At 50.0% G+C, this 22,420-nt stretch overlaps 1 protein-coding gene across 1 annotated transcript in view; it reads left to right on the forward strand.

Annotated features, from left to right (window-relative positions):
* Window positions 1-681: 681 nt before the first annotated feature.
* Window positions 682-22,420, forward strand: part of SIPA1L3 (signal induced proliferation associated 1 like 3) — a 74,253-nt gene continuing 52,514 nt past the window's right edge. Inside the window, exon 1 of the mRNA XM_029913192.1 lies at window positions 682-771. The gene's annotated coding sequence lies outside the window, so the exon portion shown is untranslated. The remainder of the gene's footprint in view (window positions 772-22,420) is intronic.

Raw genomic sequence — 22,420 nt, forward strand, 5'->3', positions numbered from 1 at the left:
TTTAACTCCTCTCTTTACCATGCCATTTGTCTTGTTTCTTTCGACTGAAAGCAGGTCTTCGCTGGTGTCTGGCACCGGGGGTGAGGGTGTGCAGAATCTCCTTGCTGAAAGGATTAGCTACAAGCCGCAGTGCACATTCCTTTCAGTCAGGTTCCTGCACACTCCATCCTTGTGTACACAGCCTCGGCGGCTGTTTGAGTTGGCTGGGCCTCCGTGCCCTACGTACTAGCACCTGCTCTCCAGGAGGATGCTGGGTCACTCACATTGCGACGTGGAGACTTGAATGGCTCAGAATGAAGGGCTGGCTGTGACCAGCAGAGAGCAAAGTGATAGCTCTGTGTATCAGAGGGGTAGCCGTGTTCGTCTGTATCCACAAAAACAACGAGGAGTCCAATGGCACCTTAAAGACTAACAGATTTATTTGTGGATGTCTGCGCTTGTTGTGAAGTTTGGAGTTGTCCTGTTAGCAGTAAGGCCATAGGGAGCAAAGCCCGCAATATGCTTCCTTGGGTAACTTGCTCATACAGTTTACGAACAATGAGGCTACTTCTGATAGTAGCTCCAGGGTAGGGATTCACAGCCCAATCCTCTGAAGGCCGTCAGAGCGTCATGCAAGATCAGGTCCTAAATCTTTTAGCCTCTAGTTTACACACAATCCATCTTTCTCTTTCAGAAGCTTGCCACAGCTCATCACCTCCTCACATAGCCTGAGTTTCGGAGACCACGCTCCTGAGGCCGGTGGGAACGACATGCTACAGCAAGCCATATATTGTATGTACCTGCTAAGGCCCTTTCTGTCAGCATTACGCTATAAACTCTAGTATCTGCAGAGGTAAAATCTCCACCCTTCTGCATCACATGAGACTAAAGAATGGAATGCAGGTCCTTTCAACTGCATGTAGTGAAAGGCCCAATTATGGAGGATTATAATACAACATAGTTGAGGTAACTGTTGCATCTTAAGTTTTGAGCAAGTTTATGTAATGCTTCCGTGGTCTCCTAGCCTGAGCCATGGGTGTGGGCCCCGCTCTCCCTCAAACACCTGAAGGATTCCAACCCCTGCCGCTCTGGCTCTGTTGAGGGGAGAGATTTTGTTGGGCTTGCAGCCAAAGGTTTTAGGGGGTTAATACAAATGAGTCTGTCTTACAATGAGGAGAAATGTAAAGCTTCAGACTAAAATATTTAAACATGAAGCTACTGTGGGGAATGATGTTGTTGATCATTTTTAACTAACTTTGTTAGTAATTAACAGGTTGTTCATAGCCCAGTAGGAGTTAATATTTCCCTCTGGAGTTTTAACTGCTGTTCAAATAAACAGGAGTAAAATTGGAAGATGTTAGAAGATGGTTATAATAAATTCAGTGGCTCTAAGTCTAAAGAGACAGCCTAGACCAGAGTGCTGGAAACTCCTGGGTTCCAGTGCTGGCTATCTTGCTGACTCACTTCAGGAACTTGGGCCAGCTACTTTGACCCATATTTTCAGGGGCTTGTGATTTTTTGGGTCCCCAACTTGACACCTTGGCTTTGAATTTTTTCAGAAGTGGCGAGTATCCCACATCTCCAGCTGATGTCAGTGGTTGGGCAGCAGCGCTGCACGAGCATTCTGTGGTAGACAGAAAAGTGAAATTAACCAATGCAGTTAAAATCTCAGCGAGCATAGGTTTTAGTTATAGCGAAGTATTCTGCACTGAAATCCGCACGTGAAGAGCCGAGAACTCAGCACCAGAACATCTGCACTCCAGGCCCGACAGAGATGCAGCGTGCAAAGCATGCTGTCTCCAGGCAGCAGACTTGCCTTTGTGTCTAATTGGTAATGTTTCTCTGTGAGCCTTTAATTTGGTTTTGATTTGGTTTTGCTCATTGAGTTGACTGGTGTCCTTGTTTTGCTGCGTTCAGAAGCGCCCCACTGATCAGTGACAAACGGGGCTCTTCTGTGTGTATTGTCTGGCTGTTTTCAGCGGTAGCCCAGCATTGTGCTTTTGGCTCACAATGTGGGAATTGTGAAGGAACGCCGTTCCTGACCATCCTGGCACAGCACAGCGCTGCCCAGGATGGCCCTTGTTTCCAGGCTTGGGAGTCAGACCTGCACGGAACGTGTTCACTGACCTTTCACAACGGGTAGAAAAGTAGGTGTTTTGAATTGTAGCTGACAGGAGCCAGCCACGTTACTACGGGCATCTGCCTTGTTTCAGTTTTGTCCTTATTCATAGATTCTAGGGCTGGAAGGGACCTCGAGGGGTCATCGAGTCCAGTCCCCTGCCCTCATGGCAGGACCAAATACTGTCTAGACCATCCCTGATAGACATTTATCTAACCTACTCTTAAATATCTCCAGAGATGGAGATTCCACAACCTCCCTAGGCAATTTATTCCAGTGTTTAACCACCCTGACAGTTAGGAACTTTTTCCTAATGTCCAACCTAGACCTCCCTTGCTGCAGTTTAAGCCCATTGCTTCTTGTTCTATCCTTAGAGACTAAGGTGAACAAGTTTTCTCCCTCCTCCTTATTGACACCCTTTTAGATACCTGAAAACTGCTATCATGTCCCCTCTCAGTCTTCTCTTTTCCAAACTAAACAAACCCAATTCTTTCAGCCTTGCTTCATAGGTCATGTTCTCAAGACCTTTAATCATTCTTGTTGCTCTTCTCTGGACCCTTTCCAATTTCTCCACATCTTTCTTGAAATGCGGTGCCCAGAACTGGACACAATACTCCAGCTGAGGCCTAACCAGAGCAGAGTAGAGCGGAAGAATGACTTCTCGTGTCTTGCTCACAACACACCTGTTAATACATCCCAGAATCACGTTTGCTTTTTTTGCAACAGCATCACACTGTTGACTCATATTTAGCTTGTGGTCCACTATAACCCCTAGATCCCTTTCTGCCGTACTCCTTCCTAGACAGTCTCTTCCCATTCTGTATGTGTGAAACTGATTGTTCCTTTCTGAGTGGAGCACTTTGCATTTGTCTTTGTTAAACTTCATCCTGTTTAACTCAGACCATTTCTCCAATTTGTCCAGATCATTTTGAATTATGACCCTGTCCTCCAAAGCAGTTGCAATCCCTCCCAGTTTGGTATCATCTGCAAACTTAATAAGCGTACTTTCTATGCCAATATCTAAGTCGTTAATGAAGATATTGAACAGAGCCGGTCCCAAGACAGACCCCTGTGGAATCCCGCTTGTTATACCTTTCCAGCAGGATTGGGAACCATTAATAACAACTCTCTGAGTACGGTTATCCAGCCAGTTATGCACCCACCTTATAGCAGCCCCATCTAAGTTGTATTTGCCTAGTTTATCGATAAGAATATCATGCGAAACCGTATCAAACGCCTTACTAAAGTCTAGGTATACCACATCCACAGCTTCTCCCTTATCCACAAGACTCGTTATCCTATCAAAGAAAGCTATCAGATTGGTTTGACACGATTTGTTCTTTATAAATCCATGCTGGCTATTCCCTATCACCTTACCACCTTCCAAGTGCTTGCAGATGATTTCCTTAATTACTTGCTCCATTATCTTCCATGGCACAGAAGTTAAACTAACTGGTCTGTAGTTTCCTGGGTTGTTTTTATTTCCTTTTTTATAGATGGGCACTATATTTGCCCTTTTCCAGTCTTCTGGAATCTCGCCCGTCTCCCATGATTTTCCAAAGATAATAGCTAGAGGCTCAGATACCTCCTCTATTAGCTCCTTGAGTATTCTAGGATGCATTTCATCAGGCCCTGGTGACTTGCAGGCATCTAACTTTTCTAAGTGATTTTTAACTTTGTTCTTTTTTTATTTTATCTTCTAAACCTACCCCCTGCCCATTAGCATTCACTATGTTAGGCATTCCTTCAGACTTCTTGGTGAAGACCGAAACAAAGAAGTCATTAAGCATCTCTGCCATTTCCAAGTTTCCTGTTACTGTTTCTCCCTCTTCACTAAGCAGTGGGCCTACCCTGTCTTTGGTCTTCCTCTTGCTTCTAATGTATTGATAAAAAGTCGTCTTGTTTCCCTTTATTCCCGTAGCTAGTTTGAGCTCATTTTGTGCCTTTGCCTTTCTAATCTTGCCCCTGCATTCCTGTGTTGTTTGCCTATCTTCATCCTTTGTAATCTGTCCTAGTTTCCATTTTTTATATGACTCCTTTTTATTTTGTAGATCATGCAAGATCTCGTGGTTAAGCCAAGGTGGTCTTTTGCCACATTTTCTATCTTTCCTACCCAGCGGAATAGCTTGCTTTTGGGCCCTTAATAGTGTCCCTTTGAAAAACTGCCAACTTGTTGTAAGTTGCTTTCTTTACTTTTGTGTTAAGCTGCATACAGTTGAGCAAAGGGGTTACTGCTTACATTTCAAATGTGTTCATTTTCCAGCTCTTCCGGTTTAAGCCAAACTCTGCCTCCTCCCTTTCCCTGGGAGGACTTCGTCTAGTGGCGAATGACCTGTACTGTTTGGGCTGCACTCTCTAGACACAGTGGGCTACATTTCAGGTCCAGCTCTGAATTTCTGGCTCAGTTGTACTCCCGGCTGTTGTGGGCTGTTTGTGTGTGAATTTTGTAGTGCAGGTGTGGCTAGTGGAAAGCCAGTTGAATGGAGCATTACTGAGCGGGACCAAGTCTTTCCTCTCAATGCCCTTTTTTTAGTGAGTCAACATGTATTATTTATATTACAGTAGCACTGGGGGGGCCCCCCAGGTCGGAGCCCCATTATGCTAGGTGCTGAACAGACACGCGGTGAGAGACCGTGCCTGCTTGAAGAGCGCACAATCTAAACAGACAAGACAGACGAAGGGTTACTGTCCCCATTTCGCAGAGGGGCGGCGAGCACAGAGAGAGTCAGTGACTTTCCCAAAGGGAAAGAGAACATGAAGTCATAGTGTTGGACTGTGTTAGTGTTCTCTGTGAAATCAGGAGACGTGTATAGCAGAAAGCAGGCGGTTTTGTCGGGTTAATCAAAGGACATTCTCTTTCCCCCCTAACCTTAGTCTAACCACAATTTAATATTTGTATTACAGTAACATCCAGAGGCTACAGCTGGGAGCAGGGCCCCATTGTGCTAGGCCTTGTATGTACACAGAGTCTGCAGATGCTGAGGGTTGGAAGGATTTGCCTGCCAATTTCTCCCCAGTTTTACAGGGTTTAATGGCTGGTCCCTGGTAGTTCTGAGAGAGCCGAGTGACCAGCACCCGGAGTCGGATATCGGCTCCCATTTCGCTGCACTCGCCTCATCTTCCCTTTTCCTTAGCACGGTTTTAATCCAGCATTATCGCTATAATTTCCTGGACCGGGCAGTTAATCCACAGACTTCGGCAGCTGTGTAAGGAGCTCTGCCTCTCCCGACGAAAGGAAACTGCTCTTTCCATCTCTTGCCTTGACTGTTTAAAAAACCATTTTGGCAAGGGTTTCTCGTCCATGTGAACGGGAGCAGGGAGATGCAGCAGCTGCTCTTCTGACTCAGACGCCAAAGCCACAGCGGGTTTGGCTTGGTCTTTTAGGTAGATAGGCTGGTCTGGAGACAAACGAATGGCTCCGAGACTCTAAAATGGAGGAGGGAGAGAAACTGTTACGAACCTCCCGGTAACATGCCCTGCAACAAACCAAGCCGCTTAATCAGCGGCATGTTGCCTGGGTGCTGAGGGGATTTTACAGATTTGCTCCCAGGATGCTTTGTGTGCAGGTAAAAGTATTACAGAATAGTAGCCCTGCTCCCCTGTCCAGTGGCACAGCACTTCGGAGAGTTCATTGCCAGGGCTGTCCCTGTCGTATCCCCCAGCCGCCGCCTCCTCTCTGCATCTCGGCTGGGATTTTCAAAGGAGTTAGGCACCCACTGCATCAGTTTGAAGGGCAGAACCGCTCTGATCATTTTGCCTGGCTCCTGGATAGCACAGGGATTCCTGCAGTGGGCAGAATTACTCCCCCCTCATGGCTTGTGTCCGAGTGAAGAGCATTTCTTAGTTTGGGTGGGGCTCTGATTGGTCCTGGCGGGCCAGGTTATCTAAAGCACTGAGGGGTTTCTCTTTGGTACTCAAGGACCTGCAGACCCTGCTGGTAGGATTGGGGGGCCTCTGAACTGGTACAAGATGAGGTCTCGGCCCACTTTTAGGAATGGAACTACAGCCCCGGCAGTGCGGCGGAGTGGCTGTTTGCTTGTATGGCTGTGGTGCTCAGAGGCCCATGGTCAGGAATCAGAGCCCGTCCCGGGGGCTGCAGGGAGATAGTCCCTTAGAAAATTGCACAGCAGTGATAGGAGTAAAAACTGCCCCCTGCCCCCAGGGAGAGCAGCTTGCTGGGCAATGGCCAGCAGGGAGCCAGGGCCCTCTGTGACCAGGTTAGCTCTTGCCTTGCTGTGTCCGGCGATGCTGATCTGCCCTGACTTCGTAATGGGGAACAATTACTGCCTTCGCACGCTTGTACCTTGCTCTGCCTCTTCAAAGGCTTGACAAATCTGTTGACACCACTGGTGGCTTTGTTACTCTGGCCTCCAATCCAGCTACAAATATCCTGTGCTGCCTGGCCCCGGGGCATGGGTGGGCCAAGAGATGGGGGTGCTCAGCAGGTGACCTGTCGTGCATCCCGGGCAAGACCAAAGTGCCTAAACAAAAGCTCTCTGGCCAGCAGCTCTGAAAGGAGTCCTGCGGCTCCAGCGGGGTCCGTGGGCATGCCTCTGGGTGTGTGCACAGGGCAGGGAGCAGGATCCGGAGCAGACCCGTGCCCCTACCCGTCTTCCAGCTGACGCAGGAGGAGGGGAGACTTCCGGTTCCTCAGATGTCTCTGAGCCAGTGACTGATGTGAAAATCTGAGCTCGGAGTGTAGGGTCCCATGACAACACCCAGCTGGAGATTCCCAGCCCCTTTTCCTCCCTGGGAAAGGGCAGGCGGGCTGGGCTTTGCCCATGGCCGTGGCTAGTCGGTGTCCGTTCTAGATGTGTGCTCCCTGGGCTAATCTGGGTCAGTGCCCTTTGCAGGGCTTCCTGCACCTCCCTCCTGGCCACTCTTGGAGATGGGCCCGCTGAGTGGAGCTAGCTCGGCAGCAGGGCCGCCCAGAGGGAGGAGCAAGTGGGGCAATTTGCCCCTGGCCCGGCAGCGGTCCGGGTGAGTACAAGCGCTGCAGCTCCCCCACTTTGCCCCAGGCCCCCTGAATCCTCTGGACAGCCCTGCCCGGCAGCTCCGAGTTTGGAAGAGAACTGCCCAGACTGCGTAGCCGGGGTTGGACCTGGCCCCCCACTCCTCGCTGTGCCCCATAGTGTGGTGGTTTTACTTCTAGGAATTTTCTTTATATACCGGTTGCCTTTCATTGCCTAGAGATGCTCCTTTGCTGGCCTTCCTTGGATAACAGTCACTGGAGGTTTTCAAAAGGAGGCTGGAGCCATCTATCTTGGATGGGTTAGACACAACAAATCCTGCATCTTGGCAGGGCTTAGACTAGCTGGCCTTTGTGGTCCCTTCTCACCCTCTGGTTCTCTGATTCTATGTCTGGCTTTGTAGTTATGCAGCTGTTGGGGGAGACACCTGCAACTTCCCACCTGCTTTTGGGGGATGATTTTATGTGGGAAAACAAGCAAAATTTTAACTGGCTTATCGTTCATAATGGCCAAATATTGACTCTGCTCTTGCTAATCCTCAGTGCACATAAAGGTGGCTACTCGGAGTTTGCTTAGCTGGCAAGAGACTGAAACTTGCATTTGAAGAAGCCCCTGTGAACTCCCGTTTCAGTTTCTCCCAGTGCTCGTCTGCTCCATGCACTTAGGTTTGTATTTCAGCACTAGTCTGCCTGCCATTGTTGTTTCAAGCGTGGGGATCTCAACTTTATAACCACCCCTAGAGTAGGAAGATTTGACTTTGGGGAAGACTTTCTAAGGTGCACCCAGACACCGAACTCTTATTGATGTTCATTGGGAGTCAGGCACTGAACTGCCATTTGTACCTTGGAAAACCCGCCTCTGTAGCTGGCAGGCCACCGTTAGCTTCCTAAATCTGCATTTAGACACCTAAATCTGCATTTAGACACCTTTTTGTGAATGTGTTGGGCACTGGTTGGGTCCCATTGATTTCAGCCTCCACTGATGATTATGGTTCCCAAAAATGACCTTGGAAGCCTGGCTTTGGGAATGTTGGCCACAGTGCTGGAGATTGAAGGGAAAGGCTTTTCCTCAAGGGCTTGAGGGATGTGTAGAAGATAGATGAATGACCTTAATAACTACACCGGAGGTAGTCTGTAATGAATAATTCTTTGGTAACTCTTGGTCATATGCCTGCTGCATTATTCCGAGAACAGCTGTTATAAAGAACTAGTCAATGTAGAGATGTTCGGTGTATTCCCTGGTGGGGAAACTGAGCAGAATCTGCTGACCTTTGTGATCTTCGGAGGCTCATTGTTTAGGAATGTTACTTAGGGGACACCGCGTCATCACTCAGCTAGTTCTGAGCGTCTGGGCTGTCCAGCGCTTTCGCTCTTACTGATGATTTCTCATTTCCTGGAGGAAACGCGTTGCAGAGAGAATCGTGAGTAACTGAGAAATGACATGCTGCGAGTTTCCTTCGCTTTGCGATCTCAGTGCCTCGAAGACATGTTAACATGGAGATGGGAGAGGAAAAGATTAGTCAGAGGAAATCTGGGCCTTTCTTCTTCAGCAGGAGTCACAGCTTAGTCAAGAGTTCAGGAGTCGAGCTCATCCCACTGACGGGTGAATCCAGAACGGCCTACTTCAGTCGGATTAACTGCTGGTCCTGGAAGCACAAGCCTCAAAGCCTGCGAATTTCCCGATTTGTAATATGGCAATAAAAGAAGAAAAGCCACCTGGTTATCTCTAGGTGCATTGTTTACTTCTGTCTCTAAAGGGGCTCCTGGCGGGATAAAGGGTTATTCTGGTGCTTCCTGGAGATGCTTCCAATTGACATTGCAATTCCTTGAGGTAAATATAGATTACACCAGTGTTTTGTTTTGCTTTGAATGGACTCCTACCAAAGCTTTCCTTTGACAGTCCAGACCGGGGTGGCATGTGGATGAGGAACTCCTTTGGAATGTAACCCTCTGGCGCTTGTTCATGCAGCATGCTCCGGCTGGATCAGACGGCATGGTGCAGCTTGGGTTACTTGCTTCCGCTTTAGTTTGATTTTGTTCTGCTTTTGTGACAGTTACCAAACTGTGCAGATTAGATTCTGGAACTTGATACCCATTTTGTCCTGGGCTCCAATAGGCATGTGAACAGCTTTACTCCTGGGATCCAAGGAAAACATGCCTGGCATTGAATTTATTGGTGCAATACATGACTTGAAAGGAGGAGTAGGAGAGCCTCAAGATGTAGGTAACGCAGGTGGGGAGCAGTGGGTTTGTAAATCAGACTGGAGCCCTGGAGCCTGCCGCCTTCGCCTCGGCAGAATTGTTTTCTTGGTTGAATAGTCTTTCAGAATGGAAAAGAAATATTTGTGTCCCTTTGAAATGCTTAAGCATGTCGCTACATAACGCTGTGTGGAATGTGCATGGAATTCATTATCCATGGATTGTGAAGTACATTTGAATAAATCAAAGGAGGTGCTTTCTGCTACAAATCCTCCAAATGAAATTAACGTTTAGATGCTTGGTCTGTGAATCATTTGGCGCAGGGACAGGATGACTTTCTGGTAATTGCTTTCAATAGCTGAAGTCTATATTTAAAAGCAGGGAATTTTGACTGTGACAATTTGAACCTTCAGATTGTTAGCCCCTTCCCACTTGGATTGAGGGAGGGTGTACCTTTGTTGGTTTAAACATGTGTAGTTCTGTTGGGATGGATTTGGCCCTCTCTCTACTCAGGCATTGAAAATATTTGTATTGCAAAGGGTCACTGCTACATGCCCGTTAGAAAGCTGGAAGTGTTGAGTTGAAGGGAGCGCCGTGGGGAAGTGGAGGGATAGATGGTCAGTATATCCTGACTAATGGCTACTTTATTGGTATCATTTAGAGAAGCTCTTGTGGCTCAAGTATCAGAGGGGTAGCTGTGTTAGTCTGGATCTGTAAAAAGCGACAGAGTCCTGTGGCACCTTCTAGACTAAGGTGGTTCACACTCTGGACTGGACTTGGGAGATCGGGGTTTGGTTTCGGCTCTCCCACAGACTTGCGGTGTGACCTTTGCTCTGCGCAGGGGTCACTTCCCCAGCTGTAACACGGGGTGCTGCCTTTCTTCTCCCACTCTTTGTCTTGACTGTTTAAGCCCCAATCCTGTCACCCCTGATTCCCGTGCTTAGCTTTACCACTGCAAATGGATTTCAGATCAGTGACACTACCCAGTAGTTAAGCACGTGCATAATTGTTTGCAGGATTGGGGCCTCAAATTGTGAGCTCTTGGGGTCGAGGACTTGCTTTCTAGGCTTATGTACAGCTCCTAGCCCAGCAGGGCCCTCATGGCGGTAGAGGCCTGTGGACACTGCAGTAATAGAAACACACAAAGAGGGTATTCCTGTCTCTAAAGTGCTAGGGGCTTCCTCAAAAGAGAAGGATGTTAAAAGGCAGAGAGGGTTTCCCTGTTGATACATCGGTGCATACTTTTGTACTTGCACTTAAAATGATCAGTTACATGTAATGAAATCTTCTAAGCCCTGTCAGACCAGAGTAGCTCTCCTCCCCTCTGTGAGTTACTGCACAGTTCAGAATGTGAGACGTGCCCGATTTTATTTTTATTTTAAAAACCTCTTTAAAAATTATACTGGGAATTAATTAGATTCAAGCAGTCACTTGAATTCTAAAATCACACACCAGCTGTTCGTGCAACTTTTATCGTGTTGCAGGAGGCAGAATACCTTTCCTCATAATATTTACTTCAGTTGCCATCCTCTCCCACCCGTGTTGGCTTGGCAGCCCCAAAGAGCATCAATATATCAATAGTATGCATAATTTATGCTAATATCTGCCAGGCCATCTGTTGCTCGCTTTTTATTGACTGACTGAATGGCTCTTATTCAGTGTAATTATTCCACTGTAAACATCCCTTTTATCCAGAAAAAATGAAGTCAGTCTTTCAAGCACTCTCACTTTTCTCCGCTTTCTTCAACAAGTATGTATGTACGTGTGCGCGCATGTATATTTGTAACATTGGAATCAAAGCCTTCTGCATGGGTTTTCTCCGAGCGGAAATGCTGCTCGGTTTATGCAAACGCAGAGTTCACAGTTTCTTTTAGTCCTAAATCTAAGCAAAGCCACTGTCATGAAATTGAGCACTGCTCAACGATTCCTGGTGTGTCTGTGCCCTCGGAATCCAATTGTACATGAAAGTTAGCTAGCTCGTGAATCGCTTGGGCTGCTTCTTCCTTGCTTGTGTTTAGGAGGCATTTCTTTGGACTTCTGTTAGTTTCCAAGCTGATTTCTGTTGTTGGCCTCAGTACTCCACTCAGTCACAGTTGCAAATTGTGAATCTGTAAATAATTAGGGCTGGCTGCCAATTAAAACACAGTCTCTGTTTGTTTGTTTTCCCTGAACTGTGGCAGAAGGAGGTGAGTTGCATATCCTGTGACCCCTGCAACAAAACGTAGCTTTTGTTTAACTGGGGGTGGGTCAGTCTTTCACAGGAGCAGAAGATAGCAATATTGTCCCGCACTTCAGACTTAATGAGCGCATGATGATGGAGAAGTCAGAATGCATCTCTGATGGCCTTATGTGGCAGACATTCGTCTTTGTGATCCATTTCAGGGTTTCTAGCGTCCGCGGGCAGCTTCTGAGCATTGCTGGTGGAATATTTTCCCCTCTTTCAGACTGAGCCGTAAAGTAAACAAAATATTGTATCCGATGTAACTAAGTGCAAGAATCTGTTACCTGGGGGAACATCTCATTAGGGTGCTCTGCCTGTTCGTTCTCACTGCTGTTAACGATGGAACTGCCAACGCCTCTGAAAGTTCTTATTGGCCATAAACCTACGGTGGCTTAAATCCTTGGCCAGCAATGAGTCCTAGGGCTGCATGTGTCTGTATGGCTAGTGGCTCCTCTGAGGACAGCAAAGCAGCGAGAGAAGAGGGGTTCCACCACGATGAATCTGGCCCCAGGATTTCCAGTCAAGATTGTTTTTGGCTGGGATTTCAAAGGAGCCTGTAGGCATTAGGTGCCCATCTCCCTTATGCCACTTGGAAATCTGACTCTGATCTGCTATAACTCTTTCATAAAGAAAGCGGGATGAGGTTTTCACTTAGGAGAGTTAGGAGCACAAGTCCCAGGGAAAGTCAGGGCGGCTTGTGCTCCTGATTTCTTTAGGAGCTTTTGAAATCCCCCTTTCTAAAGCCTGGACCTGATGCTAATGGGGGTTGCCGAGTCACTTGGTTTGCTGTAAAGCTGGTATGAGACCAGAATCGGGCTCCCTTTTCTTTATGTATTGTCATGGCAAACAGCCCTCCAACCTGCTTTAACTGTGTTAGCGTCTGATGCTCTTCTGGCCCTCATCAGACCAAACAGCCTGCCCTTTGCTCCGACAGCCATCTGGTCAAGGGGCCAGTGCCGGCTAGAGGGCATGGAAAACGCTTCTTTTCCCTTGACCGCTTAATTGAATGCTGAACAACAATGGTTTCTCTTGGGAACCTGGCTGGCTGGTTTCATGCATCTGACACAGATGCACTGTAGGAAAACCTGTTCCTTAGTGTTTTCAATTGAGTAATTATTGTTGTGACCACGTGCAGGTAGTGTCTGTTAGTCTGGGATAGGTTGCTCCTAGCTTAGTGGGTTTCTATGTGGCGTCCGTCTAGGGTGACCAGATGTCCCGATTTTATAGGGACAGTCCTGATATTTGGGGCTTTTTCTTATATAGGCTCCTATTACCCCCCACCCTCTGTCCCGATTTTTCACACTTGCTGTCTGGTCACCCTACGTCCGTCTCACCTTTCCCAGTGATGACAAAGCTGCTGCTTCTTGGGTTTCCATTGTGCCTTTGATTTAAGTTTGAGGAAGACTGCTCTGTGTTAATTCCAAAAGCATCTAATTAACTGAGCATTGTGCTCCAAAGTCACTTACTCTGTTTTATACAGTCCCTCCCTGTGTGTATTTCACAGGAGTGTGGTTGTCTGTGAGACTGGTTTCTGTGCTAGTTTCTCTACCTGGTGTGGTTTTATGTTAAATCTTTTCTTCCCGGAGCTCCATGCTGCCTTCTCAGAACTCTGTCTAGTGGCTTAAGGTTTGTTTAGGGCCACTTGTGCCTTGATAGTGTTGCTAGAGAGACCAGGTGGGTGAGGTGTTATCTTTTATTGGACCAACTTCCGTTGGTGAGAGAGACAAGCCTTGCCACTTACACAGAGCTCTTCTTCGGGGTTGTGGAGAACTAGGAGTGATTCTCTGTAGAAGCAATGTGGGTCTATCACATTTATTTCTGGCCTTCTGTTTAACGTTGGGGGAAATGCCTGTTTTAATTGGGATGGTATCAGCATTGAGGGATAGTGCATAGGTGTATGAATAGAATCTGAAATATAATATATATACAATACCAGAAGCAATCAATCATGTTGGTGTTGCCACCATTGTACCCAATGTTTAGGAGATTTTCTGTGCTGGGAGTTTACTGGGTGGGACAAGACGCCAAGGGAGAGTTAAATGGGTTGAACTATGCTGTTGAATAGTTTAGCGGGAGTTTTGTTGGGAGTGGGCAGGAATGAAAAGGAATGGATTTTTTTAATGCTATAGAAAATCTGCAGATCTTTTTCTTGTTATAACCAGTCTGAAATTCCCTGATGTATTTACTGTGAGGCCAACGTATTCAGGACATGCATTCTGAGCCTGGTGAATTCAGCAGGAAATCCTCGATATGCAGATATCGAGTCCCTAAAACTACATAGGCCTCTTAAATGATCTTCGGCCCAAGTCGCGAGTCTTAACACGGTGTAGCAGTGTATACGTAGGCCGGGAAGTGCCCCGGGTACATCAGCTTTGGTGTGGAGCATCCCCTGGCGATGGCTGCCGTTCGCCGGTACTGAAGAATAGACTCGGGCGTTCCTCGGGTTCAGTACCTTGGTTGGGTGTGTCAGTACGGATGGAGAGGCTGCAAAATATTTGGGGGAAAGGCTCTCCCTGGAGCACTCGTGTAGAGAGAGATGATTGCAGCCTCTGGAACCTGTACCAGGTCCCCCTGAAAGATCTTTGCAGACCCATTAGACAGTGCCGATCCCAGTCATCCTGGAGACGTACACAGACAACACGGGACCTGCTTCGCCTCTAAGGACTGTATTGCCACACTGTCTGCCTCCCCCAGTACCATTAGTGCCCAAGCGTCTGCAAAAGCTGGTGCAGTCGAGAGGCAAGCCTCCGATGGTCTCCCCGGTACTTCCATTTCCGGGCTTGGGCCACTTCTCACCCGCTCCAACTGGTTCTGCACCTTCGTCGTTGGAAGTGTCGGACTCTTCTTCGGACTCTTCGGCGAGGTCTTCGGTACCACATCCAAGGCGAGGAATGTGCCCCCACCCTCTTCGGGCACCATGGGCTATGCCGCAACCTCAGCTCTGGCCTCCTTCTAAGGGACAGTGGCCTGGGCAAGCATGGGTCCTTAGCTCATATCAGTGGCGTTTTGGACACTGTGGAACATCCCTCCTCCAGCTGGGACCTCCCCTCAACCATCTTGCTTGCTATCCGTGAGAACTGTCCGGGGTCCTTGGCACGAGATTGGTACTGACCAGCCAGAAGTCGCTTGGGCAGTTTCTCCTCCACAAGACATAGATCGACCACCGCCTCAGAGGCCTGTTGCGTCCTCTTCCTTGTCAGCCGACGAGGATACTGGGCTGGCGAGTGATTCAGCACCGGGCTCGTGGAGATCTTCTCAGAAGGATGGCCAGGCAGAAGAGGTGCACGGAAGCTCCCACAAGCTGGTGGACACTCTGATGCTGGCAGCTCCTGCCAGGTGATTCTGCCATTAATGAAGCCATTTATGGAGCCAGCTAAGGTGTTTTGGCAGATGCCATCCTCCTCCCCCTGCCCCCCAGCAGAGCGAGCTGAGAGGAGGTGCCACATCTCCTCTAAGGGACGTGACCGTTTCTACTCTCCTCCCTCCGGTTCCCGCTCAAAGTTAGCTGCCAATGAGCGGGAGAGACTGGGACAACAGGCGTCGGTGCCAAAAGGAAAGATTGTTCCTCAGGAAGTCTGCAGCTCTGCACTGCAACCCAACAGGCACTTCGCTCTCTGGGAAAACATCCGAACATGTCAAGATGAGTTCCCAAAGGACGGCAGACAGCAGTTTGCAGTGATACTGGGAGAGGGCGAGCTGGTCGCCAGGACTGCTCTCCACGATAGGTTAGGGAGCACAGACCGCTGCTTGAACCCCAGCGTTAGCTAGGAGATGATGTTTCTGGTTGCAGCCATCTGGGCTAGCCCCAGAGGTCCCGCAGACCATCCAGGACCTCCCTGGAAGGTCCCTCGTTAGTTTCAGAGAAAACGGACAAGAGACTCCATAGCCTCAAAGATTCCAGGGTGACATTAAAATTTCCTGGAATCTCTATTCCAGTGACAAAAAGGAAACAATTTCATCCGCAGCAGCCACGCAGGCACCAAGTGTTCACTCCCCGATCCCAAGCTCTGCCGAGGAGAAAGGGCAGGGGCTGTAGGAGGAGTCCTTTACTGCCCTGCTCGTCCGCATCAGCCAGCTCGCCCCATCCAGCCGCCTCCTCCAAACGGCCATTTTGATGGGTTGGTCAAGGGCAGTGCACCGGTTATCCTAGTTCTGTCGGTTCCCCACCAATCGCTCAGCCCATTCGGTAACGTCAGACCAGTGGGTCTGGAGCATGGTGGAAGTGGGATATGCCCTCCAGTTCATTTCTACCCACCCTTCCCACTCCCTTCCCTGTCCCTCTTCAGGGACCACTCTCACAACAGGAGGTCCAGTCTCTTCTTCAGGCCGGAGCCTGTTCCCTCTACTGCCTTATTCCCAGAGCAAAAGGGGGCCTCAGGCCTATCTTAGATCTAAGAGAGTTGAACAAGTTCCTGAAGAAAATAAAATTCCGCTTAGTTGCCCTAGCTTCAGTTGTCCTCTCCCTGGGACAGGGGGACTGGTACGCCGCCCTCGACTTAAAGGATGCGTACGTCCATGTGGCAATATGCCGCCACCATCGGACGCTTCTCAGATTTGTGGTGGATGGGAGCCATTATCCGTCCATTGTGCTTCCTTTCGGTCTGTCAGCTGCTCCTCGGGTGTAGAAGTACACGACCGTGGTGTCAGTCCATGTGTCCCCGTACCTGGACAACTGGTTGATCACAGGTCGGTCCAAGGCTCAAGTGTTACCCAGCGAATCCACCGTCCTGTCCATGTTCGACACAGTGAATCTTGACAAATCACTCCTAAAACCAGTACAGAGAATAGTTGACTGGGGCTGAGGCCTTTCTGCCAGAATCCAGGCTTGAAACGTGTGCTCTCACCATGGCACGCAGCCGCCTCCGTCTCCTGGGTCACATGGCTGCACGCACCCGTGTAGTTCAGTGCACCAGGCTACAACCCAGACAGCTGCAGGTGCGGCTGGCTTCAGCGTATGCCCTGAGTTGTCATCCTTTGGACAAAGTGGTTCAAGTGCCAATGTTCATGTTCTCCCCTCTGTATTGGCGTGTGGACCCTCTGAAAGTGTGTGGGGGGGATTTATTAATAAGGGATTTATTAATTCCGGCAGACAACTCTGCAGCTATATTTTACATAAACAGGCAGGGAGGGGCCTGATCGACCCAACAGTGCCGAGAGGTAATTCGCCTCTGGGACTTTAGCACAAGCAACTCAATTTATGGCAGGGCTGCTTACCTTCCAGGGAAACAGAACGAGGTAGCAGATCAGCTGAGCAGGTCCTTCGCCAATCACCACGAGTGGGCATTACATCAGACCTGGCCAGATCCATCTTCTAGCGTGCGGGGCTCTCCAAGTGGACCTGTTTGAAACAAAGACCAACAGAAAATGGCATCAGCTTTGTTCCTGGGGAGGCCTCAGCCCAGGCTCTCTAACAGATGCTTTTCTCCTATCCAGGAAGAATCCCCTCCTAGTACGCCTTCCATCTGATTCCGTTGCTGCCTATGATCTTGTGCAAAGTCCAACAAAGCCATACTCGTCTCATCCTCCTAGAACTGATTTGGCCTCGTCAGCACTGAGACTCGACTCTACTAACCTTGTCAATCGAGCCTCCACCGTCTCTCCCTTTAGACCCAGATGTGATTTCCCAGCACCACGGTCACCTCCTCCTTCCCAGCGTGGATGCTTCCTGGCTAACACCCTTTGAAAGATCCTGTTTGAAGGACATTCACAAAGTGCCTTTGAATAGCAGAAAGCCCTCTACGAGGAGTACTTACCTGGCTAAGTGGAAACTCTTCCCCATTTGGTCCCATCAGAAAGGTGCATCTCCAGAGCAGGCTTCCTTGGACCTGCTACTGGACTATCTTCTCCATCCAAAACAGAGTTTGGCTGTTAGCTCTGTAAGGGTGCATCTGGCAGCTATTTCGACCTTCCATGTCTCAGAACCCCACCATCACCAGATTCCTAAAGATCGTATCCACATGGGCAAGATCCCATCCCTCCCTCAGATCAGAACGTCTTCCTAGCAAAATTTCCAGTAATCTATGAAGACTTAAGTAGAGTGACTTGGGTTTGCATCAGTAATTGAGAGCAAAATTTGGCCCTCTCTCTATTATATCTCTTATGGTGGCTCCAATGGAGATGGTGGCACCCAGCCATTGTTGTGTTTGTACAGCACCCAGCGCAGAGTGACTTTCCAGGGGATCAGAGACAGGAAGAGAACCCAGGCATCCTTACTCCCAGTTGTGTGCCCTACCGCCTGGACCGTGCTGTCCCACGCTGCAGATGTTTCCTCAGCATGGCAGGGCAGGGCTTGGGCAAGGGGCTAGCACGGAGTGTGACGGGGCAGCAGCGATTGGTCTTTGAGGCGGGGTAAGGATGAGAGGCTGGCTGCAGGTTCCTGGAGTGTGCCGTAACACCGCTTTAACAAGCGCTGCACGTTTCATTATTTAAACGCGGTGTGCTGCTCTGCGAGGCAGTCATGAGACAAGACCTGAGGCTCGTGGAGACTGGTCATGAATCGGAGATGTGGTATCTAGCTTTGAGAGCATCTCCTCGGAGCCTCACTGCGAAGGACTGCAGCTCAGCATCCGCAGCTGCCATTGGCTTCAGCAGGCGCTCTGAGTGCTCAGCCCTTAACCTCCAGATGCCCTCTCTCCGCCCCTACATCCTGCTCCCCCCTCCACTGAGGGTCCTAATCCTCTGTCTGCACTGACGCTAATCACTTTCCTGTCACCCCTTTGTGTTGTGACAAATAGATGTTGACTTCAGGTGGGGAATGAGCAGCAGCAGGCGCAGATGGGCTCTCAGGAAACAAAGACTCTGGTTCCCGCACAGAGGTTCATGGTACTGGAGCATGGGCGAGGATATGGGGAATGTACAGTACGCCAGCAGAGCTGTATCTAAATCAGTGGGTTTCAAACTTTTTTTTCTGGCGACCCAGTTGAAGAAAATTGATGCCTGCGACCCAACGGAGCTGGGGCTGAGGGGTTTGGGCTGTGGGACGGACAGAGGGTTGGGGTGTGGGCTGCGGGGTGGGGCTGGGAATGAGGGGTTCAGGGTGTGGGAGGGGGCTCTGGGCTGGGTCTGGGCTCTGGGCCGGGGCTGGAGATGAAGGGCTTGGGGTGCAGGAAGGGGCTCTGGGTTTGTAGAGGGCTCAGGGCTGGGGCAGGGGGTTGGGGCGTGGGCTTACCTCGGGCGGCTCCCAGTCAGCGGTGCAGTGGGGGTGCTAAGGCAGGCTTCCTGCCTGGCCTGGCACCGCAGACCGCGCTGCGCCCCGGAAGTGGCCAGCAGCAGGTCCGGCTCCTAGGCGGAGGCGCGCAAGCGGCTCCACGCAGCTCTTGCCTGCAGGCCCAGCCCCCCCAGCTCCCATTGGCTAGGAACCGGCCAATAGGAGTGCAGAGCCAGTGCTCGAGGCGGAGGCAGCGCGTGGAGCCCCATGGGCCACCCTGCCTAGGAGCCGGACCTGCTGCTGGCCATTTGCGGGGCGCAGCGCAGTGTCAGAACAGGTAGGGACCAGCCTGCCTTAGCCGGGCAGCACCGCCGATGGGACTTTCGACGGCCTGTAACGATCCAGGGCCTTACATTCCGTGACCCAGTACGGGGTCGCAACCCGCAGCTTGAAAACCACTGACCTAGATAGCTTGTCTCTACTACCTTGGAGCCCCTTGGGACGTCGACTCTCCTAAGGATGTGTTAGCGTTGTCTGCGTGAATAAAGCTGCAATGCTTCGCGCCCATCTAGAGGTCTGCTTGGTGCAGGACGGTAGGCAGTGCGCCCTGGCTCCCGTGTCAAAGTACCTGCTTTAGATATGGGGACAGGAACTGTGGCCCTGATCCTGCCAGTGCAGGGGGGAGATTTTTCAAAGGCACCAAGGGCAGCTAGGCAGCGTAGCGTGGGATTCACTCGGGGGAATTGTGGGACGGCATTGCAGGACTGTGGCCCTCCAGTGTTATCGCAGAGCTAACCTGTGTCCAGAGTGGGCACTAGCCGCTACCTCTAAGGTGATGTGTCGTCTCTCAGCTAGAGCCACGTGCAGGGACGAGTACTCCTGTGCTGGGCTCCTGCCAATCCGCAGGCCAGGAGCTGGGCTGGTGACTCCCAGGGCTGGTCTGTGAGCCTCCCAGTCTGCCCAATGTCCCCTCCTGAGCATGGTGACACTCCACAAGCCTTCGCCTGCTCCAGCCCAGCTCTGCACTCCTGAGTCTGGTTCTGACTCCGGCTCCGACCCCTAGGCCTGACCCTCCCCAGCTTCCATGCCGGCCAACTCATGTTACTAGAACCACTGGACAGAGGGGGGAGTTAGTGTTGGGCCGGTGTCAGTGTGAACGCTTAAGCCCTTAGGCACATGTGAAAATCCCAACCCGAGCCCATGGGAGTTGGGTGCCTGACTCCCATCTGTGCCATTGAGAACCTTCTCCAATAGCACGTGCTTAATGTGAAGCCCGTAAGCTGTCATTGCGGTTAACTAAACACGTGCATGAGAGCTGGCAGGCTCAGGGCCTGGACGGACTGTGCTGCCCTGTATGCTCTGCGCCGTGTTCTTCAGTCTGCCTTGTGCTCTGTAGCCAGGGGCTCCCGCAGCCTCGGTGACCCTGGGGCAGAGCTTTGTGTGAATTTCTGCCGTCGACCTGACCAGCATCTAACCCCCGTTTCATCCTGCCCGGGGTGATGGTGCTCTCTTCAGGAGCTACCACCACCGTGCGCTGCTTCTAACGAGACTCCCTGAGGTCAGACAACCTGGGCATGGCCCCTTCTCACTATTTCATTGTATGAAAGGCAGGATTAACATTCGAAAAAGGGGCTCAGTCACACGTGCTGCTGGAATTAGCTGCCCCAGACTCCAGGAGAGAACCTACTTTCAGTCTCAGGGCAAACTCTTGCAGCCCTTCCCCAGCGCGCTGCAATAAATCCTTGCTTTGGGCAGACACTTGGGTAGATTAATCAAAGCCCTTACATTTCCAGAGAACACCGGGAGTTCAAATCATCGGGTCGTCATGGTAACTGGCTGTTCAGATTAAGGGATATTTCAGAGGGTTGGACTCCCAGATCCACTTCTAAGTTCTTCCTCCTTCAGAAAAACCTTCCTGACTCTGCGGGAATTCCAGCCAGGGGCTCCATAACGTACACTTCAGCGAAATGACAATGCTTAGAGCCCTTCATGCTACAGAGAACATAAAAATGAAGGTAGATCAAAGGTGCATGTGGCGTTTCAGTCTCGCTTTATACTTATCAGCCATTTATACATGGCTTATAAAGGGTTAAAAAGCGATGCCTCTGGAAGATCCTTCACGTCAAGTGGCAAGATCGCCGCACTAATGCCAGCATCCTCACTGACGCCAAGCAATGATTCTCATGCACCAGCTTCGCTGGGCTGGACGTTGTGCGTGGATGCCAGACTCTGGCCTCTGCTCTCAGCTCACCCATGGCCAGAGATCCCGGGGTGGCCAGAGGAAACGCTACAAAGACACACTGAAAGTGTATCTTAAGAAAACTGATGTGGACATCACAAGCTGGGAGGAGCCAGATCCTCCATCAGGCAGTGGCCTGCTTCGAGAAGCGCCTTGCCCTTGAAGCTGAAAAGAGGGAGAGAAGGAAGGAAAAAGAAAGAACTTTCTCCTAGCAGGCAGCTGGCCGGCCAGGAAATGTCTGTACCTACTGCGGGCGGATCTGTGGTTCCAGGATCGGACTCCTGAGTCATCTCAGGACCCATCTGTAAATCCGTGGTAGAGATCATCCTCGAATCGAGGGGTCGCCAATCCATCAATAAAGGGTTAAGAAAGGATTATTCGCTATCACTAGCCTGTCAGAGACACGAGTAGCATGTTCTAGATGGGCCACACTAGAAGGGGTTCTGGTTGGTTATAAGCAACCTCTGACTTGTTGGATTCTGACAATCTCTGGTAATTGCACCACCATTTATTAAAACCTATGTTATTAACCCTTCACAAAACATGTATGATGACTTTGCCAGTGTTTCCGCATGCCCTTGGGTGGGAGGCATAGAGCCTGTGAGCTGTACAAGAGGGGAGACCGATATCTCACGTAGGGTGACCAGACAGCGAATGTGAAAAATGAGGACGGGGGTGGGGGGTAATAGGAGTCTATATAAGAAAAAGATCCCAAAATCGGGACTGTCCCTATAAAATCGGGACATCTGGTCACCCTAATCTCGCTGTCATAATTTATTTCTCCTGACTAGATCCAGGGGCTTGTCCTGATCTCCTCTTGCCAAATCAATGGCCAGTGGGTATTTCCATCTTTCTGGTGGCATGGACCTGCTAGAAAAAGGTCTATAAAATCCTGACGGGTATGGGAAAAGGTACCAGAGCAGTGGTTATCTTTTCACAGAATAAAAACACCAGGGGTCCTCCAATGGAATGAACAGGCAGCAGGTTGAATACAAACAAGAGGAAGTACTTCTTAGCACAGCTAGCCAGGAACTCATTGCCAGGCCGTGTTATGGATCGCATGGCAAAGGGACAATAGACACGAAATCCCATTCACATCCAGAACCTTCTGTCCCTGTCGGAGCAAGCAGCGACCTCTTTCGAGCTGACAGAGGAGGCAGTGGGCCAGACCCTCAAAGGAGCTTAGCACCCAGCAGCTCCCATTGCTTTCAGCGTGGGGGGGAGATTCTGCACTGCGCTCAGTGAGAGCTGTTGGGTGCTTGAGAATCCTGCTTAGAGCCTTAGTGTTCAAAGGGCAGTTTACTCTGGTCCCCCTGTTAAGGCTGAGCACAGACCTTTGTTGGGCAGGAACGCATTTTAATTTGGTGGCTGTGTGATCAGAGAAGTGAGCTGGTTCAGTGCTGCCAGAGAGATTCTAAGAGCACAAATTGAATTGTGCGCCTTTCTGAATAGGAAGTATTATTGATGCAATATGCAGGGGCCTTAAATACCTAAAAATGCCTCCCTCTCCCCCCCCCCCGGTCCTGTTTCATGATTCAATGCTGCAA

Source organism: Terrapene carolina, unplaced genomic scaffold (assembly GCF_002925995.2).
Source record: "Terrapene carolina triunguis isolate 2854851 unplaced genomic scaffold, T_m_triunguis-2.0 Scaffold517, whole genome shotgun sequence".
Classification (NCBI taxonomy): domain Eukaryota; kingdom Metazoa; phylum Chordata; order Testudines; family Emydidae; genus Terrapene; species Terrapene triunguis.